Source organism: Gopherus evgoodei, unplaced genomic scaffold, assembly GCF_007399415.2.
Source record: "Gopherus evgoodei ecotype Sinaloan lineage unplaced genomic scaffold, rGopEvg1_v1.p scaffold_72_arrow_ctg1, whole genome shotgun sequence".
NCBI lineage: Eukaryota > Metazoa > Chordata > Testudines > Testudinidae > Gopherus > Gopherus evgoodei.
Window position 1 is genome coordinate 451,531 of NW_022060093.1, and position 26,928 is coordinate 478,458.

At 47.9% G+C, this 26,928-nt stretch overlaps 3 non-coding genes across 3 annotated transcripts; 1 reads left to right on the forward strand and 2 right to left on the reverse strand.

Moving 5' to 3' along the window:
- Window positions 1-556: 556 nt before the first annotated feature.
- Window positions 557-628, reverse strand: TRNAE-UUC. Its single transcript has one exon. It is a non-coding gene; the product is annotated as a tRNA-Glu (tRNA).
- Window positions 629-6,872: 6,244 nt separating this feature from the next.
- On the reverse strand, window positions 6,873-6,946 carry TRNAT-CGU. Its single transcript has one exon. It is a non-coding gene; the product is annotated as a tRNA-Thr (tRNA).
- Window positions 6,947-15,556: 8,610 nt separating this feature from the next.
- On the forward strand, window positions 15,557-15,628 carry TRNAG-UCC. The gene has a single exon. It is a non-coding gene; the product is annotated as a tRNA-Gly (tRNA).
- Window positions 15,629-26,928: the final 11,300 nt, after the last annotated feature.

Here is a 26,928-nt window from a genome sequence, read left to right on the forward strand (position 1 = left end):
ATGTGCCCAGGGCCCCATCTCATCCATTGTTTCCATGGAATTTGGCCCCCTGCTTTGCAGAAGGGACAGAGAAAGATCTTGCTGTTCCTGTGGCTGTGCAAGGAAAATTGTGCTTCTGTATGAAAGAGAGGATGGAAATGGCCCCATGATGGGACAATATCCTCAGGATTAAGCCCTAAGGACTCAGGCTGAGAACTAATTTAACTCCACTCATCTGGGATTTAACAAATTGTCTCCCATGGAGCAGGATCAGATCCAGTGTTTTTGCCACCCCAAGCGGAAAAAAAAAAACAAAAAAGCTGCAATCAGCGGCAGCTCTACCTCTGCCACTTTTGGCAGCAAGTCCTTCCCTCCGAGAGGGACTGAGAGGGCCAAATTGCCACAGAAGCCTCCCCATTCCATTGGCCATCCCAGGAACCTGCTTGCTGCGCTAGTGCCTGGAGCCAGCCCTGCCCTGGAGACACTGGGAAGATGGGGGAATCAGGAAGAAAACACAGATTTGTTTCCATTGCAAGTGAAGAATAACTGAAGCTTTTTTTTTTATTTAAAGCCACTTTTCCCTGCCTGGGAATTGAACCCAGGCCTTGGCAGTGAAAGTGCCAAATCCTAACCACTAGACCACCAGGGAACAATGACATATTTTTTCTTCTTACTTATGCTACACTTTCTTAGGCTATTTTCTATCCACTTTCTGAAACCACTCCATTGTCTGCTCCCTGAGGGGATAGGAGCAGAGTACAGGAACCCCTGTGCTCATGGGCACAATCTAGAGCCCAACCCAAGTCACTGAAACAAACTCAAATGATGCTTCCTCCAGCAGGACCACAGAGCAACACAAAAAAAACCCTATGAGGAACAATCCTCCTCTGCCTTCATTTACCCCATCGCAACTCTCTCAGCAGCCAAATCTTGTGGGAAGAACTGAGCTGATAGGAGCTCTGGCATAGAAACTAAGGCAGGGATGTTGCTACCCCTTGATGTGAGCTGATCACATTCTCACTCTGTGTAATGGGGCTCTGAGTTTTGCCATCTTGTGAGTTCTGAGTGCTGAGTCCCCCAGATCCTTCTGCTGGGATCATGGTGATTGCACAACAGCTGCAAGGCCTTTTTCCTTCTCCTTGGCTTCCCTAGACTTTCCCCACAAATGGTTCTATCAGGTGCTGGAGGGATCTAAGGACCTGCAGGTTTCCCTCACCCATCTCTTAAAGCAAACAGTGATTCCCTTTTCTGACACTCCTGGGTCTGGGCTTCTTTTGAGTTTTTCCCAAGGGGGGGGCCCGATTCCCTGTGAAAATGTGTGTGTGGCACCAGCTTGTCTGCCCCCTCTCTGGGAACCGAGAATCTTTTTCAGACTCTCCCCCACTAGATGAGTCCAACAGCACCTCCCCTTGGTGGGAGAATCCTAAATTCCGACCTCCCGCCCTGGTTGCTCTGACCAGCTGATGGCGGCAGCATGCTAAATCAACCCCAGCTCTCTGGTCTAGAAAGCAGCATCTAACCAGCCTTGTGACAGCTCCGGTTTGCTCGCTGGAGACATAACAAACCAGAAAGAAGTCAAATGTCAGACAGGGAACCTCAGCTCACAAATAAAAACCTTCAGGGCACCTTCTACACTGGGACTGGGCAGTTGACTGACTTTAAATCTAGCTAGCTCAGTTGGTAGAGCATGATGCTCTTAATCCCACCATCATAAATCCAAGCCCCATGGAGGGTGGTAGCGACAGCCCTTAGGTGTCACTCTTCTGCTAATAGTCACAGATCAAAATGAAACAAACTCTCTATGCTCTTTGGCAGGTCATGTTTCTTCCTCTCTCTGAGCTTCAGTAAAACATGAAGAGAGAACAAACTGACATTTGCATCCTCTGTTAAGAGAGTATTTTCTCCTCTTCCATTGTACCCCAGGCAAGAAGAGGGGATAATAACCATTTAATGGATGTCTGCAAAGAGAAAAGTTTGGTCATTATAATAGGACAATGATCAATTGTTCCCCATGTCCACTGACAGTAGGACAAGAAGCAATGGGCTTAATCTGCAGCCAGGGAGATTCACGTTAGATATTGGGAACAGCTTTCTAACTCTGAGGGTAGTTAAGCTCTGGAATAGGCTCCCAAGGGTGTCTGTGGAGTCTCTGTCCTAGGAGGCTTTTAAGAACAGGTTGAACAAACCTCTGTCAAGGATACTCTGCATATACTTGGTCCCATAGACAACCTGCTCTGGCTCTGGTTCCCTCCTTCTGCTCCCTGCCTGGGCCGACTGCTGTGGGCACTTGATCCCACATGCCCCCAATGCATCGTCTCTGCTTGGCTCTGCTTCAGCAGAGAGGGCTGGATTTCATGACCTCTCCAGGGCCCTTGCAGCCGTACAGCTCTATAATTCGATGCCATCGCAATACAATATAAACAACAACAAAAGTGGAAACACCCCAATCTAACATCTAACAATTCAGCGTGAACTGACATTCCACAGCACAAAGTGACAACACGTAGGAGTGCAAAGCTCGACAATTCAGCACCATGAAAATGAACGCCCCATGGGGCAAAATGACGCACTGCAAAAGAGCTCAGCTCAAACCAGTGCAACACAAGCCAGTGCAAAAACCATACAACACGAAACAATGCATCAGAGTGCAAAGTGACACTGTGCAAAACAGCTCAGCGTGGAACAACGACACAGCACAAACCCACACAACAGAATCATATAGAAAGGTAGGGCAGGGAGGGACTCTGAGAGTCAGGACCAAGTCTCCCTAGGCTGTCTCTGACAGGTGTTTGAAGAACAAGGAAACAAAGGGCACCACAAACTTATGTTTTTTGGATGAGCAAAGAAAAGGGAGTAGCATTGTCCCCCTCAGGTAGCCCCTGTTCAATTCCAGGTCAGAAAACAAAACTCTTCTGCAAGAATATCCAAAAAATATTGTGTTTCACTTTACTTCATAAGTACAGTTGTGTGGCAATTAAATGATGACTCTAAAGTTTCATAAAAGTGTGGGAAATATGGATGTGTCTGAGGAAATGGCTTGGAATGAAGGAAGACAAAAACTGATGGGTCGAGAGAACAGGCCCTGTTTCCCCCTGGTTTGGAACTTCTCTCACAACTACTGGAAGAGAAAAGCTAAGCAAATGGTGTTCTATTGTTGCAAAGGAGATTAAAGTGAGGCCATTTTCTGCAGATAGAATTAAATGGTCATGTCAGGAGTGGGATTTGAAACCACGTCTCCATGCAGAGACCAGAACACCCAATGGATTGGAAAAAAAAGATACTTTTAGTTAGCACTTTAGACCAGTCCACCATCCTAATACTACAAAGAATGTGACTTATCAACCCTAGTTTTCATTAATAGTTGATGAACTCTTTAGGGAGGTCAAGATGGCACATCTCTTTCAACTCCTAGAGACCTTCTACAGCACAGCTGATTTTTAGACACACTCACCCGGACCTAAAGTTACACGTTTCCTGGAGCTCCATGAGTTCTGCGGTGTTGGAATCTCCCTGTTCGCTTTTTAAGTGAACAAAAGATGGGTGCTGGCATTCTAAGAGAGTAATGGTGAACCTCAAAATCCTGCCCTGTGCGCCAGACAGTTAAGCAACCAGCACCCACAACCTCTACTATGATAGCATCCTGTCTGGGAACAACTCACTTACCAACAGCTGGGGTGTGAAATCCTCATTTCTTTGTTGTTCTATCACTGTAGTCCCCTCCTTCCTATTGTTGTCTGTATAATCTCTGTCTGGTTCTGTAACCGTTTCTGTCTGCTGTATAATTAAATTGTTGGATGTAAACCAATTAAGGTGGTGGGGTATAATTGGTTAGATAATCATGTTACAGTATGTTAGGATTGGTTAGTTACATTTCAATAAAATGATTGGTTAAGATAGAGCTAAGCGAACTCCAGTTTCACTATATAGTCTGCAGTCAGTCAGGAAGTAAGGGGGGAATGGGAATGGGGGTAGCGGTAGGGGTAGGGGAATTGGAATTATGTTTTGCTAAGGAGGGGAATAGGAACAGAGAAGGGGAACAGGGACACAGGCAAGGCTTTGTGGTGTCAGAGCTGGGAAGGGGGACACTGAGGAAGGAAATTGGAATCATTGCCTGCTGGAAATTTACGCCAATAAACATTGAATTCTTTGCACCTTTGAACTTCGTGCATTGCTGCTCTCTGGTCAAGCGAGAAGGACCAGGGAATGGGAGGGTGATGGGATAAACCCTCTAACAAGTACGTCTTTCAGGGTGTGAAAAACCCCAGAACCAGTATAATTAAGCAGATCTAAGCCATGGTTAGGTAGTGCTAAGTGAAAGTAAAGACTGTTTTGTCAACATAGCTATTAGAGAGAAAGAAAACTTCTCTTCTCATTGTAGCAACTGTCTTCTCCACAGTGCTATAGCAGTATTTTAAGTGTAAACAGCCTCAGAGTGAGACCAGAATCTGCTCAGGCACTAAGACAGCAGAACTGACAACACACTAATGCATCCTGTACTCAACAGGCTTTGAACCTGCACCAGGAGACCCCAAGGACTTTTTAGCCCATCACCTTAACCATTCAGCCACAACTACTCAATACACAGCTGCTTCACTACACAATGATTCTGTTCTCACAGACCTGTCACTTCAAATGGCTTAGACCAGCTCCCCCAGCACACTCACTGCTGTGCATTAGTGTAAGTGTGTCCATGGTGAACAGCAAGAGTTCCTGCCCATTTCCCTTCCAGCTGGAGCATGATTAGTGTGTTTGTGGCTAACGACATTGCTATAGATTGTTGTTCATTCCCCACACTGACAATTCAGACAGTCCCTTTCCTATTCGAATCTCCACCATATCATTCCAATAGCCGGGGGCAGGATTTCTCTGGGGCACTGAAATGTTTCAGGGGATTGGTGTGTGAGCTCAGCCTTGCATTCCATCCCTGATGTTTCATGGACTAACAACAGCAGCAGAAAGAAAGAGCCGAGCCAATATCTCCCTGGCAGGGATGCAGGTGACCACGTCCCCTCTGTCTGACCATTGCCATTGCAGGAGAGAAGGGTTCACTGGAATCGAATGCCCTGGCTCAGACAAGAGACACAGGGAGGTTTTACTGTTATTGGATCTGTGCAAAGGAAATTGTGCCTCTATATGAAATTGAGGAGGGAAATTAAACGTCCACATGGTGGCCCAATGCCCTAAGGAATGTGGGCGATTGACTCTGGCTGAGAAATGATTTAACAGGAATTTGTATCAATGTATTGCCCTGATTAAAAGCTATGGCTGTAAGGTGCCACTGTTGTTAGTACTTGAACCTGCGTGGAGACACCCAAGTGGGCGTCAAGTCCATTACCTTAACGAGGGGTAGTTGATTATTTTGTCAAGATCCAAATTTCTTGGTCAAGATCTAGTCAATGTCTAGATGACAGAGAAAATAATACACTGATGATAATAAGAAGAATTTAGAAATATTTACAGTTGCTATGGGCATAACTATGATGATTGTTTTATGTTTCACTCTTTATATCTGACACCACCATCACCTTTCCCTTTAGCCTTGTAGTTTGCCAAGGGTAAAACTAAACATCTCTTCAGATACAAGAGAGTGTTTGTGTTCACTCCTGCTAGCTACACAGATGCTTGATGTAGCTGCTTTCAGTCCTCCGGCTCTGCTGGGATAAGAAACATTTCAGGGTGTCACTGAACTGAAGGAGGGAGATCATTTTTTGACAGATGACGCCTCCTCTTAAAGGTGTTTGTCTGGCTGGCAGCCCTGGTTCCCAGGTGTCTCCTGAGGGAAGAAAGTTTCTGTGCAAAATACTAAAACTTTTAACAGAGAGGAGGGAAAGGCGACGACCACATGGTGGGGCCAGTATGTACCACAACATGGTTCTTTTATGTGGGATGACTCTGAACATTGACTGATCTCCACTCCCTTGGATTTGAAGAGATGTTTAGTTGTGCACTTAGGAACCTATAAGGCTGAAGCAATTTTATGGGTGGTGACACTACGATGGAAGGGTTTTTTAATGTTGTAGAAATTGTTAAAAACACTTAGCTTAAACTGGAACTGCCTGTTATTAAAGGCTGTTTTCCCCACGTCAGTTCCATAAGCTCTCCTAAAAACACCCTGGGTTCTCTCCTGCCTCGGTGGGAACTAGAGGGAATCGTCCCCTGCTGCCCTTGGCTCTAGGCTGATTTTTCTGGGGAGGGGACGTGGAATTGATTTGTTCGCTGTTGAGAAGGGAGCCGGGCCAGTTCTCAGGGAACCAGAACTCCCAGCATCTTCCCAGCCCAACCCAGGCTGCTGCCCCGTCCCAGTCTCTGTTCCTCTGGGAGCCCTCCATGTTTGACTCTAGAGCAGGCTGGGAGCAGCAGCTGAGGCAGAGGACAGCCTGGGCCAGGCAGATAAGGAGTTTAGCAAGCAAAAATGTAAAATGGTAGTTAGCAAGCAAAAAATGTAAAATGGCAGTGGAGTATTACCTTGGACTTGACGGCATTTCTCCATTGGTCTGTCTGCCTTGGGGGAGGGACAATAACACGTCCTGCTGCATTCGTTATTTCAAGAGGCAGTTTAGGATTTTCATTCTCACACACAGTGCACAAAGCAGGACTCAACCTTTGGCATAAACTAAACAAGCTGCTCAGAGATTCTGACAGCCACAATGAGCAGTCGGGTGAGAGCTCAGACCTGCCCCTGTCCCAGAGGGAGAGTGTCATCTGTGTGGGGACTGGACCACTGACCTACCCGCTCCTAACTCCCAAACTTTCAGTAACTCTATTATCAGTACCTGTGAGTGTTATTTAAAACCATAAGAAAAGCCACACTGGGCTAGACCAAAGGCCCATCTAGCTCTGATTCTTGTCTTCTGACAGTAGCCAATGGCAGGTGCCCCAACAACCAGTCAGCAAGGCACCACTGGGAGTTGAACCCAGGATCTCCTGTTTACGAAACAGATGCTTTAGCCAGCTAAGCCATGGTGCCTGTGGGTAGCAAAAGCACAGTGTTTGCCCACACCTGACTTCCTGCCATCGCCACCAGGGCCTGACAAGCTTTGCTTGTATTTGGATTCTGCAAAGCAGAGGAGCAGGTGACGTTGTTCTTACAAGTTGTGTGTGAGTGAATCTTTGGCCAGGTCTGCACTACAAAGTTGTTTCAGCAGAATTATGTTGCTCAGGTGTGTGAAAAACACACAACGCTACCTCAGTCGGCAGCTTGTGGCAGGTGTACACACTGCAATGCCACGTCTGGCGACAAAACTACCCTGTTTTGCTGACAAAATAAAACAACTTTGATGAGAGGTCTAGAGCTTTTTGCAGCAAACTTGAAGTGACAGAGTAGACGCTGCCGTTCATTATATCACCATAACTGGCCTTCTCCAGTATCCCACAATGGCCGCCATGAACTCGCCTACCCTGCATTCCTGCTACAGAGCCATGGGCCCTCCCCTTTCATTGCTCTGGGAAGTTCTGACAGCTGAGCCTGCTGCTCTGGCAGCCAGGAGCAAATCACTGCCGTGGAATGCTGCTCTCTCCCGCACTGCGAACACAGAGCAGGGTGGCGGGAACTTCGTTACAGTGTGGGGGGCCACTGGCATCCGAACTGTGACATGCCCAGGACACCCCTTTTCTCGAGGAGGCTCTTACCTTCTAAACAGGGACGGCTGTTTTCTAGTAAAATCAGGAAAAGGGAAGGAGAAAACTCGAAAGAAGTTCCTCCTGGCACTCACATACATGAACCCGAATACTTTCTCAGTCCTCAAAGAGAGACCTTGAGAAAGAGACTTGCTGAAGCAAAGCCACAGGGGTCTCTGAGGTTTCCTTGGCCCCTTGCCCCTGTCCTGCCTGGCTGATGTCAGCATCTCTCTGTGAGGTCACCATCTCCCCATCACCTTTGACCAATAGTCTGAGGTCCTGCAAAAGGCCTTTGTGATGTCACTGCCACATCCCTCCCTTGCTGTGCTAATGTCCTGCCCCTGGCCAGGAACTTTGGAGGTTTGAGCTACTCCTGTGGTCACCCCACTCAAGGAGCGTTCGTTCTAGGAAGCAAGCCGGCTAGACAGGAAAACATCAGACTCTGATCCCAATGCTACACTCCGTTTTTCAGAAATTAGTCGACTTTATGGCCAGAAGAGATCATTAGAGCATCTAATCTGACCCCCTGCATATCACAGGCCTCCTGTATGACACAATAGCTACTTTTGGGGCAAACACATTCCAGAAAGGCATCTAGTCTTCATTAAATGACATCAAGAAATGGTGAATCCACCACTTTCCTTGGTAGCTTGTTCCTGTGGTGAAACATCCTCGCTGTTGAATTTTTGTGCCTTATTTGTAATATGAATTTGTCTCTTTTCACCTTCCAGCCACTGTGTCTTGTTATGCCTTTCTCTGCTAGATTCAAGAGCCCTTTAATGCCCAATATTTTCTCTCCATTAAGGCCCTTCAACACATCACTGAAGTCACCTTTCAGTCTTCTTTTGATAAGCTAAACAGGTCGAGCTCTTTCAGCAACTCACTAGAAGGCATTTTTCTCCAGCCCTCAGAACATTTGATGGCTCTTTGCTGCCCCAGCTCCAATTTCACAACATCTTTTTCAAATGAGGACACCAAAACTGGAGGCAGTATTCCAGTATCAGTCTCACTGATGCCGTGTCACCTCCTGTGACGTTATTGACATAATCTGTAACTGTATAGATCACCATTACGACCACTGACATATATTTGCAGCCAATATTGTAGAAAGGTTGTCGTTTAAGGGGTCTGTGGAGAGGTTATGATTGGTTGATTAGAATTATGCTATCTCTAGATGTGTATCATTTTTTGTAGTAGACGTTATAAATATTGGCTCTATGCTGCTCATATTTCAAACTTGTGCTCTGCTTACAGGGAACACCCCAGACAAGTTGGTGTCAGTTCTGCCTAGCCTGCTTGATGGCCCATTAAGGACCATCAGCTATAAAATCGACCCATTGAGAGAAGGCAGATATGCCTTGTGACTCAGCAAGGTATGCAGGGACCTGCCTATGGACAGAACTCTAAGGTTTTTCTATGTCACATGCTGGATAAAGTGTCCTTGGGACAAAGAAAGCGAAGACTACATGGCAAAAGACTATAAAATGCTGAGGCCTCGCCTCCACCTTGTTTTCAATCCTGCTTCATACCTCTGGAGGGACTTTTCTACAAACTGAAGCTCTCTACAAAGGACTGAATGACCCATCCCAGCTGTGGATGGACTTCAGAGACTTGATTTGAACCTGTAGAGTTTGCAGAGGAAGCTGTGCGGCTCTGTCCACGATGGCCGAGAAACATCAGGTAATTGTTGCCTTCTGTAACTTCCACTGGAGCCCAGCACAGACGATCTGGAGAAAGCAGCGGAAGCTATGTGGCTCTGTTCCCCCCAGAGCCCCACGGGGAGAATCTAGAGAAAAGGGAGTCATTCTTCACCTGTGCTCCCAGAAGAGCTGCTAGGACTCCTTCCTTTTCTACCCTCTCCCTCCCAGCAAGAAATGTTATCCAGGACCAGCGTTAGGGGAACTGGTGCCCTGGGCAAAACATGTACTTAGGCACTTCCCCATCACCCCTGGACGATCGTCCTCCCCCTTTACCACTAGCTCCTGCACTCCCAACTCCTGCCCTCTCCCGTGCCCTAACCCCTATGCTGTATCCCCTTTGCCCTTAACTCCCACACTCCCCTCCTGTGCCACCAGCCATTGCCCCCTCCTGCACCCCCTTCACCCCTAACCCCTGCACCCCCTCCTGCATCCAGGTGAGGACACTGACCTGTGTGCATGGAGCAGCTGGCATTGCTGCCTGCTCCTCCCTGGAACGCTGCTTCTCTGGGCACCCCTAGGGGCTGTGGGGGTGAGAAGCGACATCATCCGAGCTCCCTGCATCCAGGTCACTTTCCTCAGCCAGGCTGCATAAGGGGAGGGCAGAGAGCAGCAGCTTCTGATGCTCCCCTCACAGCACAGCCCAGGTGGGGAAAGTGACCAGGATGCATGGAGCACAAAGTGTTGCTCCTCGCTCCCCACGACCCTCTATGGGGCCACGGAGGAGCATTGGGGCAGGGGAGAGCAGTGAGCACCTGGCACATGGTGCCCTTTGACCCCCTGGAGCCCTGGGTGGCTGCCGGGGGCCCCATCCCTAAGGCCGGCCAGGCTCCCCAGCACGAACAGCAGAGAACACAGGGAGACTGGCCACACACTGAGCAGTAGTAGCCTGGGTGGCTCGTAATGGAGGCTCAGGGGGTGGGGCTTAGCCTCCCCAAACCTTGGATGGCCAAGGGGGCAGTGGCGCCCATGACTAGGGGCCCTGGCCAAATTGGGCCCCCCTGGAAAAGTCTCCCCCATGTCAGCCCCAGGGCTGGAGGAGCTCCCACTCCCTGCTACGACCTGGGAGCTGCAGCAGGGGCACAGAGCTTCTCTGGTCTCGGGGCCACAGTGGTGCAGGGGTAAAGGAGTGATGGGGGGGCCAGTGGGGGAAGGGGTGGAACAGAGGTGACATAGTGGATGGGGCCATGAGTGGAAGGTGCAGAAGGGGGCAGATCCACAGACAGAAGTGAGGGGGGCATGGTTCTGGTGATGGGGTCCCTGCACTTTTCTCCCTTTCCCTGGGCTTTGGCATCACTAACCCCTGATTAGCGAGTAGGTTTCAGTGCTCCCCAAAATGTGAGGTGTGACTCCTAGGGGGACACAGAGGAACATTCATGGGGGCCCAAGCCAGCCCCCGTGGAGGGAGCAGCACTGAGCCCCACTCTGTCCCAGCTTTTCCTCAACCCCACCCTCAGCCTGGGCCTCTGGCTTGTAGCTCAGCCTTGACCCCCTTCACCCTTGTCTGCACCCCTCTCCACAGCAAGCAACAGCCCCACTCCCAGCTCCAGTTTTCAACTGTGGCTTCTGAGGGGCCACAGACATGGATTAGAGGGCACAGTGTGTAATGTTTGGGGACCACTGGTTTAGGATGATGTCCTCAATCATTTCTATACAGTTCAATAAAAGTTATTCCTCACCCACCTACCCTTCCATCAGGACCCACTAGGTATGTTCTTCTGCCCTTCACTCATACAGGAAGGATAATAACATTTCATATCACTTCAGTGCTAAAGTGATTTGTAACCTGCCAGCAGCCAAAACCAGTCATTTTGGGGAAGCGGCCCGATCATGCTGCATAGCTAGGCAGAGTAGGAGTGTCTATGCAAACACGGTCTGTTCCTGAAGTCTTTCCCCCAGCTGCTCACTAGATGTGAGGGGGGAGCTCATTCAGCCCCTGCTTCTGCTTAGTATTTAAAAACTCCTTAGTGTCCCTATCACTGCAGGCCTTAGATTTCTCCTACTGTCCCTTTTTCAACAGGTCAGATGAGGTGGCTGAGAGGTTAAGGTGATGGATTGCTAATCCATTGTGTTCTGCATGCATGGGTTTGAATCCCATTCTCATTGGATGCTTTTTGTCTTCACCCCTCCTTTATAGACAACCATCTCCCCTTTGGTACAATGACAGATCAAACAATAATGCTTCTTGCAAACAAAAACCTTCTCAGAAACTCAGACAACCCTCTCTGCTCCCCCTCCCCAGCTTTAAATAAAATGTCTAAATCTCAGATTTCTAAAAAAAAAATTCTCTAGTTCTGTATTAGTTTTTATCTCAAAAGGTAGCATCCTCATAATCTCCCCCAAACACCCTGGGACCTCCTCAAATTATAAAAATACCCCATTTCTCAGCAAGGCCACGACAGTGACCCTTAGCTAGAATGTCTAGGGCAAGCTGTTCTGAAGAAGGCAACTCAAACATTTTCTCCCTGCTTCCCTTGGCAAGGTCTGACTGGGAAAAGAAAATTCCCCAAACTGAAAATTTTCTGCTGAAAAACCAGTACTAGTCTGTTTGAGGACTTTGATTTGAATGTATTATTGTTATTCTCTTCTCATTTATCTCATTTAAGCCTTTGTCCTCCAGATGTGTTTCCAGCTGTTGAGTTGTGGGGAAGAGAGGCCAATTCATAATGTCTCTACTTCCCTTTCATAGTTTCTTCCAACTTGCTAGGAAGTACCTTTGCTACAACATGAGTCAAGCACTGTCCATTGTCTCTGTGCTATCTCGGAGAAGTCTGCATTGTACACGGTTCGTGGAATAGTCCTTGGGAATGTGGATACCTTCAATGGGCCAGCAGGGAGTCTGGCTCCTCCATTTTTGCACCTGAAAGGCTGGTGGTGGGCATTTCCCAACCTCATAACATATTTCTGTAATGCACACAGAGCAAACTTCATAACTTCCCAAACCAATGTGAGCACATAGAATGCAAGAAGACATTAATGTTCAATAGATGAACAGTTCAAGATTTTTAAAATGATACCTCACCAGGCAGGTTCAAAACATATCATCACTATATGAGAGTGGTGAATATGGGGCTTGCAGGGTGCTGCTTTAAGCACAGCGTGCCACACCTGGGCTTCCATTGCAATGGGAATGTACCCTTAGAGTCCATCTCTCCTGGGATAAACATGGCAGGATGGCTGGCCTGGGTCATCTGACTTGGGCTCATAGAGCTAAAGCTCAGAGCCTAAAAACTGTGGTGCAGATATTTGTGTTCACACTGAAGCTTGGGTTCAGAAACCCTCGCCCCTCGTGGGGTCTCAGAGGTTGGGCTCAAGTCCATATGTCTGCACTGTCATTTTATAGTCTTGCAGTCCCAGCCCCATAAGCCTGAGTCAGCTGACCCGGGCTTTGAGACAGGTGCCCTGGGTGTGTTAATCACAGTGTAGACATAATGTTAGGGTACGTCTCCAGTGCAATGAAACATCCAGGGCAGGCCTGTGTTGGAGTAATCAGAGCAATGTGGCTTGGGCTGTAAAGTTGCAGTGTACGTGTCGCGGCTCAGGCTCTGTACCCTGCTCTAGGAGCCCAGAAGGTTGGGAGGGAATTAAGCAAGTGGAAATGGTAAAACCGCAGTGAAGTATAACCCTGGAGTCATGTCAATTCTCCATTGGTCTGTCTGCTTTTGGGGCAGGGATAATAACTCTCAGTGGTGCCTTGTTGAGTGGCTTTTGGGGCACCTGCTCTTGGCTGCTGTCAGAAGACAAGTTTCAGAGCTAGATGGTCCTTTGGTCTAGCCCAGTGTGGTTTTTCTTATGGTTTAAATTACACTCCAGGCACTGATAATAGAGTTACTGAAAGTTTAGGAGTTAGCAGCTGGTAGGTTGTGGATGACCCCCCCACCACAGGGGCAGGGGCAGGTCTGGGCTCTCACACCAAATGCTCTTTGTGGCTGCCAGAATCTGTGGGCTGCTCATTTAGGTTACACTGAGTGTTAAGTCCTGCTTTGTGCACCGTGTTTGAAAATGAAAATCCTAAACCGCCCTTTGAAATAACGAATGCAGCAGGACGTGTTATTGTCCCTGCCCCAAAGCAGACAGACCAATGGAGAAATACCATTGAGTCCAGGGTAATACTTCATTGCGGTTTTACCTTTTTTGCTTGCTAAGCTCCCTCCCAACATTGAGGGGTCCCAGAGCCCAGTATTGAGCCTGAGCTGAAACATCTACACTGCAAATTTACCACCCCACAGCCAAAGCCTCGGGAGCCTGAGCTGGCATGGGGCAGCCTTAGGTGTTTCATTGCAGTCTGGACATAGCATAGCATTATGTCTACATTGTCATAAACATACCCAAGTCACTATTCTCAAACCCTGGGTCAGTTGATTCAGGCTTGTGGGGCTTGTGCTGTAGGGTTATAAAATTACCGTGTAGACACTTGGGCTTGAGCCCAGCCTCCAAGACCCCATGAGGGGTGAGGGTCTCCGAGCCTGAGCTCCAGTCTGAGCCCAAATGTCTGCACTGCAGTTTTTAGCCTCACAACCTGAGCCCCAGGAGTCCAAGTCAGATGACCTAGGCCAGCCGGGCCACAGGGCTTTTATCACAGTATAGATGCCCTCTCAGGGCATGTCTACATTGCAATGTAAGCCCAGGGTTAGCAGAAGTCATGTCAGCAGCTCCAACTCATAAACCTAAACTACAAGGAAAAGACCCACCCCCAAATAAGCTGGGCAATGTCCTTCTCTCTACGATTCATAAGTCCAGCAGCCAAAAGTCCTTTAATATGAGCCAACCCTGCCCTTCACCCCACTCATAGCTGTTGTCCTTAGTCAGTGCAAGCCTAGAGGTGCCTCTGTAGAGTTCACCTGCCATCCTCGGTAGAAAGGGGGGGAAATAAGAAGGCACCATACTCACTATGTTGTCTAGGGACTCACTCATCCCTTTACTGCCACTCTGTCCTAACATTGATCTAACCCCTAAATTTTAGTAAGAACAGAGACTGTGGGAACTATGGGATAGCTACAGGATAGCTACCCACAGTGCAACGCTCTGGAAATCGATGCTAGCCTTGGTACATGGACGCACACCGCTGAATTAATGTGCTTAGTGGGGCCGCATGCACTTGACTTTATACAATCTGTTTCCAAAAACTGGTTTCTGTAAAATCGGAATAATCCCGTTGTCATAAACAGATTGTTAAGGGTTAATGTCTCTTGTATCTGTAAAGGGTTACAAGCAGGGAACTGGACACCTGACCAGAAGACAAATCAGAAGACAAGATACTTTTACATTTGGGTGGAGGGAAGTTTTTGTGTGTGTTCTTTGTCCGTTGTGTGTTCCTCTCGGAGGGTCTGAGAGAGACCAGACATTAATAGAGGCTCTCTAAGTTTCTTTTCAAATAGTAAGTAAAAACAGGCGGTTTAGGCTTTTTGATTGTTTTACTCTATTTGCAATTGTGAATCTGGCTGGTTAACTTTTATATGTGTAGTTGCTGGGAATATTTTGATTTGTATTGGTACTGGGGGGAAAGTCTCTTTCTGGTGTCTGTAAACTATAGGACCCTGTAATATTTACATCTTGAAGTTACAGAGATAATTCTTTACTTTTTCCTTTCTGTTATTAAAAGATTTCTTTTTTTAGAGAACCTGACTGATTTTTTCCCCTTGTTTCCCTTGTGTTATTCCAGGGGATTGGGATAACTCACCGGGATGGGTGGGGGGGAGACGGGAGGGGGAGAGATAGAATCTCTCTTTGTTTTCCTTGAAACTGTTTGCCTCTTTGTGGAAGGGAAGGGAGATGCTTCTCTGTATGGTGATTTAAGAGGTTGGATCAGTATCTCAGGATAGCCCAGGGAGGGAAATTCTGGGAGGAGGAAAGGTGGGGGAATGGTTTAGTTATCTTTGTTTTAAGAACCCAAGGGATCTGTGTTCTTGGGGTCCCCAGAGAAGGCTGGGGAGGTCAGAGTGCCCCAAAACACTATATTTTTGGGTGGTGGCAGCACTATCAAATCTAAGCTGGTAATTAAGCTTAGAGGATTCAGGTGCTAGTATCTCATTTTCTGAACTCTAAGGTTCAGATCTGAGAAGGAATGCTGTGATACCCGTAGTGTAGACATACCCTGTGATTAACAGCTTTGGTGGCTAATTGAAAGGCTGATGGTTCAAACTCAAGTGAAGATGGAGGTGTTTTTTTCAGTGATGAGAATCCAGTACATTTTAACAGGCTGAACAGCTCCTCAATGCTGCTCTAGCCTCATTGAGCAAGCATAAGTAGCACTTTTGCTGGATGCATTGGTGGTATAGTGGTGAGCATAGCTGCTTTCCAAGCAGTTGATCTGGGTTCAATTCCCAGCCAATGCAGTGACATAATGTGATATTCTCTCCCCTGGGAAATGGTTTAATTTCAGTAACATTGTATCAATGTAGCAATGGAATGAGAGAATCAATGTCCTGCAGGGCATTCCAAACACAATGGAGGAAGAAAGGTGTGGGACTATACAATGAGCAGGTGGAGTTATCCTGGTATTACAATGTTTGGTTTAATCTTTTTTTAAAACTTCCTTTACTTCCCTCTCCCTTTTAGACTTGGAGCCTTTAAGGTCAGAAGGGAGCAATGTGATCATCTAGTCCAACCTGCTGCACCTTACTGGCCAAAAGACTCCCCTCCCCCTCCTGTAATAGACCCGGGAGGGGAGGCAGCTCTGTGCACTGCCCCTACCCCAGGCAGCACATGGATGACCTCTGCTCTGCTCCGCTCCCCCAATGGGTGTGCAGAGATGTGCCAGCAGCACTAAGGTGGCTCCCTGCCCACACTGCCTCTGTCCCTCCGCGTCACTCCCAGAAAGGGTCGGCATGTCCCAGCATCCCCTGGGGTGGGGGGAGTGTCTCCATTCACTACCCCTGCCCCGAGTACCAACTCTGCAGCTCCCATTGGCCAGGAACTGCAGCAGAGCCTGCAGGCAGCAGCGCACGGAGACCCCCTGGCATGGCTCACCTAGGAGCTGCTGATGCAGGGTTGTGTGTACTGGTCACTTTGGGAGCTGCACTGCCCGGGGTAAGCGCCACCCTTCCTGAATCCCAACCTGCTCCCCCAGTGCAGAGCCAGCACCCCGCACCCAAATTTCCTCCCATAGCTTTGCTTGCCTTCCTTTCACCCAGAACCATCCTTCTTCTTCTGGGATGCAAGTAGCCATCCCTGGGAAGCCAAGAGGCAGGCACAGAATTCTACCTCCCAGTAGCCAACCGCACCTCCACAGGCTTTGCAGAACAAATGGTGGCGCTCTACTAACCCCACTTAGCCACACTAAGGCACTTAGCTTCTGCCCTGCCTTCCTCAGCTCGACTTTCCTCTTTTGCCACACTCCTGCCTCACTTCCTGCTTTGGCAAGTCATACAAAGGAGGCCAGCAGGAGCAGCCGGCCTCCGTAGACCAACCTCCAAGGGCAGAGGAAGCCAAGTCACAAGGCTTCAAAAGGTGACTGGCCAAGATCCTCTAGCTTTCCCCTGCTGATGCCAAGGCTTTTTCCTCAGCTCATTTCACCACCCTCTGCCATGCAGGGGTTAGGGTTATCGCAGGTGTTACCCAAAATTGGGCGAGCTAGTAAGCATAGGGAGGACTAATGATCCACCAGAGTCTGGAAGATAGCAGCACATTTATTATACGGATAGCTAAGCTCAAAATAAGCGGGGGAGGACGGATCACACTCACACTCGCATACTCAAGCTCCCAGGACAGGCACAGCACTGGAGATGTCAGGATTCTGCAATGTAAGTGTCTCACAGCACAGCTATGGATGGTGCGATGAAGATAAGTCTTCCTGAGGCACAATGAGATACAACACAGAGAACCACTGGCCAGGTGGTCTGGGCAAAGGGCATTCACTGGAGGTACAAGCTTGTGAGTGCTCTCCTGAGCACATGGCCCCTTCCCCTTTTAAGGGCCTACACCTCATGGCCTGCAATTAGAAGTGACTTGGCTGCATCTGGTTGGTCACACTCCGCCTTGGGCAGTGTCCATGCTCTGGGTGTGTGAGTGCTGGCTAATTAGAGTCCCAGACACCTTGTCTACCTGGGAGCTCTTCTGCTCTTCAACCAGAACATTCATCCCACGAGCAGTCCAGGAGGAAGGAAGAGGGGAAAAGCCACTTCACAGGAATTCAGAGAGGGAGAGGAGACAAAAGTGGGAACAGGAAAAGTATAAGAGACCTTTTGAGCATAGAAATCACTGCTGCTCCTACAACAGCAGTGACAGACCAGTAGGAGCTGGGAAAATTAAGCCCTCCTTTTTCTGCCTGGCTTCAAACCATGGACCTTTTGTGTGTTAGGTAAATGTGATAACCACTACACTACAGAAACCCTGTCACAATGTTCTGCCCCTCCCTTCATAAGAACATAAGAATGGCCATACTGGGTTAGACCAAAGGTCCGTCCACCCTGCATCATATCTGCCAACAGTGGCCAATGCCAGGTGCCCCAGAGGGACTGAACCTAACAGGTAATGATCAAGTGATCTCTCTCTTGCCATCCATCTCCACCCTCTGACAAACAGAGGTGAGGGATACCATTCCTTACCCTTACCCAATGGCTAATAGCCATTCATGGACTTAACCTCCATTAATTTATCTGCAAAAAGAAAGAGGAGTACTTGTGGCATCTTAGAGACTAACAAATTTATTTGAGCATAAGCTTTTGTGGGCTAAAACCCACTTCATAGGATGCATGCAGTGGAAAATACAGCAGGAAGATATAGATATCTATCTATCTATCTATCTATCTATAGATAGATAGATAGATAGATAGATAGATAGATAGATAGATAGATAGATAGATAGATAGATAGATAGATAACATGAAAAAATGAGTGTTGCCATACACACTATAAAGAGAGTGAGCAGTTAAGGTGAGCTATTATCAGCAGAAGAAAAAACATTTTGTAGTGATAATCAGGATGGCTCATTTCCAACAGTTGACAAGAGGTTGTGAGTAACAGTAGGGGAACAAATAAACATGGGGAAATAGTTTGACTTTGTGTAATAACCCATCCACTCGCAGTCTTTATTCAAGCCTAATTTATTGGTGTCCAGTTTGCATATGAATTCCAATTCAGTAGTCTCTCGTTTGGAGTCTGTTTTTGAAAGTTATTTGTTATAATATAGTGACTTTTAGGTCTATCATCGAGTGACCAGGGAGATTGAAGTGTTCTCCGACTGGTTTTTGAATGTTATAATTCTTGACATGTGATTTGTGTCCATATATTATTTTACGGAGACTGTCTGATTTGGCCAATGTACATGGCAGAGGGGCATTGCTGCCACGTAATAGCATATATCACATTGGTAGATATGCAGGTGAGTGAGCCTCTGAGAGTTTGGCTGATGTGATTAGATCCTACGATGGTGTCTCCTGAATAGATATGTGGACAGAATTGTCAACAGGCTTTGTAGTAAGGATAGGTTCCTGGGTTAGTGTTTTTGTTGTGTGGTTGCTGGTAAGTATTTGCTTCAGGTTGGGGGGCTGTCTGTAAGCAAAGACTAGCCTGTCTCCCAAGATCTGTGAGAGTGAGGGATCGTCCTTCAGGATAGGTTGTAGATCCTTGACGATGCGCTGGAGAGATTTTAGTTGGGGATGAAGGTGATGGCTAGTGGCCTTCTCTTACTTTCTTTGTTGGGCCTGTCCTCTACTAGGTGACTTCTGGGTACTCTTCTGGCTCTGTCAATCTCTTTCTTCACTTCAGCAGGTGGGTATTGTAGTTGTAAGAATACTTGATAGAGATCTTGTAGGTGTTTGTCTCTGTCTGAGGGGTTGGAGCAAATGCGGTTGTATCTTAGAGCTTGGCTGTAGACAATGGATCGTGTGGTGTGGTCTGGATGGAAGCTGGAGGCATGTAGGTAAGTATAGCGGTCAGTAGGTTTCCAGTATAGGGTGGTGTTTATGTGACCATCCCTTATTAGCACTGTAGTGTCCAGGAAGTGGATCTCTTGTGTGGACTGGTCCAGGCTGAGGTTGATGGTGGGATGGAAATTTTTGAAATCATGGTGTAATTCCTCAAGGGCTTCTTTTCCATGGGTCCAGATGATGAAGATGTCATCAGTGTGGCGCAAGTAGAGTAGGGGCGTTAGGGGACGAGAGCTGAGGAAGTGTTGTTCTAAGTCAGCCATGAAAATGTTGGCATGCTGTGGGGCCATGCGGTTACCCATTACAGTGCCGCTGATTTGAAGGTATACATTGTCCCCAAATGTGAAATAGTTGTGGGTGAGGACAAAGTCACAAAGTTCAGCCAGCAAGTTTGCCGTGACATTATTGGGGATACTGTTCCTGACGGCTTATAATCCATCTTTGTTGGGGTAGAAGGCTTCTATCTCTATAGTGGCCAAGATGGTGTTTTCTGGAAGATCACCAATGGACTGTAGTTTCCTCAGGAAGTCAGTGGTGTCTCAAAGATAGCTAGGAGTGCTGGTAGCATAGGGCCTGAGGAGGGAGTCTACATAGCCAAACAATCCTGCTGTCAAGGTGCCAATGCCTGAGATGATGGGGCATCCAGGATTTCCAGGTTTATGGAACTTGGATAGACAATAGAATACCCTTGGTTGGAGTTCTAGGGGTGTGTCTGTGCAGATTTGTTCTTGTGCTTTTTCAGGGAGTTTCTTGAACAGATGGTGTCATTTCTTTTGGTAACTCTCAGTGGGATCAGAGGCTAATGGCTTGTAGAATGTGGTGTTAGAGAGCCGCCTAGCAGCCTCTCGTTCATATTCCGACCTAGTCATGATGACAACAGCACCTCCTTTGTCAGCCTTTTTTATTATGATGTCAGAGTTGTTTCTCAAATAAATTTGTTAGTCTCTAAGGTGCCACAAGTACTCCTCATTCTTTTTGCTGATACAGACTAACGTGGCCTCCATTCTGAAACCTATTAATTTATCTAGTTCTCTTTTAAACCCTGTTATAGTCCTAGCCTTCACAACCCCCTCAGGCAAGGAGGTCCACATGTTGACTGTGTCTGTGTGAAGAAGAATTTCCTTGTATTTGTTTTAAACCTGCTGCCTATTCATTTCCTTTGGTGGCCCCTAGGTCTTATATTATTGGATCAAGAAAATAACTTTTCCTTATTCACTTTCTCCACACCACTCGTGATTTTATATACCTTTATCATATCCCTTCTTAGTCTTCTCTTTTCCAACCTGAAAAGTTCTAGTCTTTTTTAATCTCTCTTCATATGGGACCCATTCCAAACCCCTAATCATTTTAGTTGCCCTTCTCTGAATCTTTTCTAATGCCAGTATATCTTTTTTGAACTGAGGAGACCACATCTGTACGCAGTATTCAAGATGTGGGCGTACCATGGATTTATATAAAGGCAGTAAGATATTCTCTATCTTAGCCTCCTTTTTTAATGATTCCTAACATCCTGTTTGCTTTTTTGACTGCTGCTGCACGCTGCATGGTCGTCTTCAGAGAACTATCCATGATGACTCCAAGATCTCTTTCCTGATTAGTTGTAGCTAAATTAGCCCCCATTACATTGTATGTATAGTCGGGGGTATTTTTTCCAATGTGCATTACTTTACATTTATCCACATTAAATTTCATTTGCCATTTTGTTGCCCAATCACAGTTTTGTGATACGTCTCTGAAGTTCTTCACTGTCTGCTTTGGTCTTAACTATCTTGAGCAGTTTAGCATCATCTGCAAACTTTGCCACCTCCCTGTTTACCCTTTCCTCCAGATCATTTATGAATAAATTGAATAGGATTGGTCCTAGGAGTGACCATTGGGGAACACCATTAGTTACCCCTCTCCATTCTGAACACACCGATGGGCAAACCTGGAGAGAGAGGTGGCAGCCTTTCGATAGGTCAGCTGGTAGAGCAAAGGACTGGAGCCGGCGCTCAGGAAGTCATCCTGACGTCGCCCTTCTGACTCCAGCTTGAAGGAGAGCTTCTTTTTCTTCCCCTTGCTGACAAAGAGCAAGAGAAGAAAGAAAGGTCAGGTGGGCCAACTTGGTGCACAAGTCCATGCTCTCTTTTCTTGCTTGGGAGCCTGAAATGAGGGATTTGTGGTGGGTCAAGGCACTACTGTGCTTCCAGAGAAAAGCCCACTCCTGCGCACAAAGAGCATGCCAAAGCATAGGAGTGAACCAGAGAGCTCTAGATTGTCAGCCTAACACTCTCCCAACTGAGCTAAGTCAGCACCCTAATGGCACTTTTTGGGCCTGCTGTTTCTCTGTCTGGGATGTTTTTGTCAGCCCTGGCACACAAAAAGGGCATCATTGCGAGCGTCCATGAAGGCAAGATGAATTTTTGCCTGCCTTGCCCAGCTTGACTTGCTTCCTCACCCCATTCCTGCCTTAGATCCTGGGTTACCCGGTGGCTGAAGATGGTCCATTGTCTCAAGCGGTGCCAGAGTCTGACACAGTGCCTGTGGACAGCCTTTGCTCTTCACATGCTGGCCATGCACATTTGCAAATACTTTAAAGCGCCTGTTAGTAAGTTCTGGGGAAAGTTGCTCACCTTCAGAGGAAACTCTCTAAAATTGGCCTATCACACCTCGTGATACATTGACCTCTGTTCAGATTGAGCCAAAAGGGAGGGGGGGGCTCACTGCTGTGGCCGCCGCTTCTGTGAGGGCAGGCACTGTTGCGGATGAAGCCATCCTGCAAGCACCTTCCACCTAGCCACCCACTGAAAATCATGTAGGGTGTAAGGTGAGAATAGAAGAACACTGGGGGCAGCGGGACTTCCTAACCTCCTAATCAGCAGGTAAGTATGCCCAGTGGTCTGTGATGGGATGTTAGATGGGTTGGGATCTGAGTTACTATAGAGAATTCTTTCCTGGATGCTGGCTGGTGAGTCTTGCCCACATGCTCAGGGTTTACGTGATCGCCATATTTGGGGTCTGGAAGGAATTTTTCTCCAGGGCAGATTGGCAGAGGCCCTGGAGGTTTTTCACCTTCCTCTGCAGCATAGGGCATGGGTCACTTGCTGGAAGATTCTCTGCAGCTTGAGGTCTTCAAACCACGATTTGAGGACTTCAATAACTCAGACATAGGTTAGGAGTTTGTTATAGAAGTGGATGGGTGAGATTCTGTGGCCTGCATTGTGCAGGAGGTCAGACTAGATGATCATAATGGTTCCTTCTGACCTTAAAGTCTATGAGTCTATGAGTCTACGCCTTCCCCTTCTGCCACCATCAGCCATTCTATACCCGGTGCTGCATCCAGTGGGGTCAAAAAAAATACGGCCATATAGGAAGAGTTAGTTGGGTTCTATGCGGTTGCCCCACCATTCCCCTCGGGCCTGATCTGCCCTCCAGCTTAGCCACAACTGAAAATTGAAACACAAAAAAGTAGAGCCGTACAAGGCTTCAAAGCCCACCAGCCCCAACCCCCCTTCTAATACGGTAGAAAAGCCGCACTTCTCCTGACTAGGTAGGGAAGTCCTATTGCCCCACAAGAGGTGGAAGGCCATTGTATTCGGTCTCAGCAGCACTCATGGAGCAGGGGAAACACATGGCTGAGGAAATTCCCCACAGATGGGTCTTGAGCATCACAACCTTGTAGGTAATGACAAGGTCCACTTACGCCTCCAGCCAAACCATTCCTCACAGGCCAGCAACCATTTCTCCCAGTTTGCGTTCTCCACCTCATCCCCAACCGAATGGTAGAAGGCCCAGCTCATCAACCTGCCCACTCTTACACCCCTCCTCTTCCGCCCTGACTGAGGGGGGGGGTATTGTTCCTCCCTCCCTTAGGCCCTTCAGCATTCCTGGGGAACACCAACACTGCCCAGGTGACTTTGGGCCAGTAGGTCAACCAATAGGGCTGCCTCCTAGGCCAGGCTGCAGCCCAGCTTCAGGACTCAGAGGAAAAGCAGCTCGCATCCCTACCTACAGGACTCCAGGCACGATCAGGCTTCTGGACCAAATGTCCCCTCTTGTGCTCAAGTCACAACAGCTAGCGGGCAAAAGACAGGCTTTCATGGCCTTTGAGAAAGCAAGATAGAGCCTTGGAAGACCCAGCAGGGTTTGTGGCACAGGAATTGTCCTAAGATCCCACCAAGACTTCAATTCAGATTGCAGGATTCAAAGTCCCGAGTGCTGGCCCTTACACCATGGGACCAATAGGGAACACCCAGACCTCTGCTGAGTTCTGGTGTGGATGACCCTGTGTGGGCAGCCCTGCATTTACTCACCAAGTTGGCATGCAGCAGTTTGCTGCAGCTCCCAGAGACCTTTCTTAATCCAGACTGAGAGGCCAGTGGGCATGTGAAGAAGTTGCCCCTTCAGTCCCAGGCAGTACACGGCCCTTCCTAGGAAATGCCAAGTCCTGGGGGAAAAAGGTGATGTCAAATAACATCCTGGAAAGACACCTTCTTTTTTCCTTTTGAGGAGAATGGTTCCCTCTTTATTTGAGCAAGGACTTGAACCCTGGACCCTCAGATTAAAAGCTGGATGCTCTACCAACTGAGCTAGCCAGGCTCACATAGGAAAGGAACAAATTTCATGCAGAATAGAAACTAGTCATGAAAATGAGGGCAGGAAATAATACAGAAAACCTGCTACTCTCCCTCTCTTAGCAGTCCTAGCCCCAGCCTGCTCTTCAATCCGGCGCCCTGAGGCCTTATTCTTCTTTTAGTTAAATATCAAATCCAGGAGAAAACACAGTTATACAAAGCAGAAAGAAATCACAAACAGAAATGTCATTGGAAATACAAAAATAAAAAAGGAAAATGCAATCCCCACCACTTTATCATGTCTGGGCCATTTCTGTATCGAGAGTACCCGCGAAGGTCCCTGTGTGCTTACGAGAAACCTGGAGGAACTCATACCACAGCCTGAACATGAAACTCAACTGCTCCCAGGTGCTGCAGTAAAACCCTTTCCCAGCTGTGAAGTTGCACGCTATAGGATATTATGAAAATATGCTAATGAGTGTGAATATAATGTAACTGGATTATGCTCCATGCAAAAGGTCTCTTGTAAGGTATCATGACAAAGCTTATAATCTACTGAGTGTGTTCATCCTATGTGTATGAACCGATCATTCCTGTATCTGAAACTAGAAATAGGAAGTATAACTCTGAGGTCCTGTTGTAAAGATGCAAAGTGTGGGCCATTAATAGTGGTTTGGACTCTTGATGGCTCCCATTAACCAGGACAATTGACTGCAGATGGCTCTGTCCTGCACCATCTGTGAGTCAGGCCAGGAAGAATGAAGGCTTGGGGTCTCACAGAACATGTGACCATGTCACCTGGTACAGGAATCCATCTTAAACCTGGAGCTCTTCCCCAGGAGAGAGACAAAAGATTCCTGCCTTGTACCAAAGTTTTATAAGGGGGTGGAACAGAAGAAAGGTGGCTGCAGTCATGAGACATCCCCTAGCTACCACCTGAGCTGGAACACGGACTATACCTGGTGAAAAGATTGGGCCCAGACAAGAAATAAGTCTAGTCTGCAAAAGAAGCTTATTGGAAGATCTCTGAGGGTGAAATTTGATCTGTATTGAGTTTCATCCTGTATTAGGCTTGGACTTGCATATTTTTGTTTTATTTTGCTCTGTGAAGAATACAAGCTCCATAGAGAAGGAAAAGGTAATGCCCTAGAAAAGTCTGTATGTGTGTGTGTGTCTAGAAACCACTCTCCTATAGTTTCTTTTCTCTGATTTCCTGTAGAAAACCTGAAGCAGGGAGTGAAACCCACTGTTTTCTTTGAGGCTTGAACTCAGGACCTTTGGATTATGAGACTGACACACTGCTAACTGGGCTAAGAAGGCTTGGATAAGCTTTAGGCTCAGTGTATATAGGACACTCCTACAGCAGTGACTGGGGCAGCAAAGGAGCCAGAGACGTGCTGGAAGAAGCAGGGAGCTCTGGTGACCAGAGACTTTTCCTGGCAGCTTTCACAGCAGCAAAGAAATCAATTCATGCTGCTAGTGAACAATCTACTGGAACTAATGGCAGCACAGGGGGGATGTTTCCAAGCTATGCACTTTTCGGAACTTACTCTCCTTTTCCTAGTATGGCACTTTCCAGGTGAATTAAGCAAAGCAGGATGGGGAAATTACAGAAGGAATAGAAACCAGTGCTTCAGATAAGGGTTGAATTCATAACCCCAGCAGTATCCCCCTCTGCACTAACCAGTTGCACCACTGCAGGTGCTTCTTAGACAAAGCTGGGAAGCAGGAGGTTATCAGTCTCTGTGGGTCACACCTTTGCATGGTAATTGAAAGGCTGATGCATCAAACCTAACTCAAGATGCGGCTTTTCAGACATGAGACTCCAGTACATTTTAACAAGAAGAAAATCTCCTCTATTCTGGTTTAGCGCCATTTGACTCCTTCTGCTTGTCTTCTCTCCTCCCTCCCCCAGTCTCTTTCCTTCCCCATTGGGGATATGCAGAGAGGAGCCCCATTCAGTCTCTGTCACAGAGTCTGTATCCCATAAAGGGAGGGAGGGGTCACTCTAAAACACTGATAATAGGGAGAGGGAAGGGGTGGCTGTGATTAGGGGGAGAAAGGATGGAGAACTAACAGTGGGGCCCAGAGAGATTCCCCCAGACTGGGAAGATCCCCTGCTGCTCCCCATCAGCCAGCTGTGGGAAGAACAACTTGGGATTGCTTGGGGAAGCCACCTTTAAAAACACAAGTGAAACATGCTAGTTACATTTTAATAAGACCAAAGCCTCCTCAAACCCAAGGTCATGATCACTGGAATGATTTTCCCTTGATATTTTACTGGCTGCAGACACAAAGTGAGTCAAATTACAGTTTCTGTTTGGAGTCAGTGCACACACATGAATCCGGAGGCTTTTAATTCCTTAGGTTCTGCTGCCATTTCATTTCTGTCCTGTTCCAAGATTTATTGTTGTGCAAAGCAATGTTAGGCCCTTGGGAGTGTCCCCTCTGGTCCCACCTGCCACTCCTGGGCAATTTAAAAGGGCCCGGGGTCCCCTGCCACCAGCAGCAGCAGCACAAGGGGACTAAGGCGGCATCCTGCCCACCCTTGCTCCATGTGGCACACCGTTCCCGGAAGTGGCTGGTACGTCCCTGCAGCCCCTGGGGTGGGGGGGTCTCCACGTGCTGCCCCCACCCCAAGTGCCAACTCTGCCAACTGTGCCAATGGGAGCTGCAAGGGTGGAGTCTGAGGGCAGCCATGCTCAGATATGCCCCCAGCCCTCCTGCTTAGGGGCTGCTGCCAGAGAGGGGTGCAGGTTGCTTTCGGGAGATGTCCGAGGTAAATGCTGCACCCCTCACCCTCTCCTGCACCTCCAACCCCCTGCCCCAACCCAGACCCCAAACCTGCACCCAAACTCCCTCCAAGAGCCTGCCCTCCGCATCCCTTCCTGTACCCCAATCCCCTGACTGAGCCCATACCCTGCACCCAAACTCTCCCAGAGCCCAACCCCTCTCCCTCCCACACCCAAACACCCTCCCAGAGCCTTAGGCAGGGGTGGGTGGGTTGGGCAGGACTTGTTCCCATTCTGGACACCACCAAAAATTGTACAAACCTGCTGCCAATGCACCTCAGCCCACACTCGTGCAGGGTTTGAAGCTTCCATTGCTTAAATTCCAGGACACTGAGGGATTTCAGCTCCACTTTGCCCAGAGGGACCCTTCACCCCACTCCCAACAAGGTTCTTGTCCATGGGATCACTGTAGGGGGGCTGG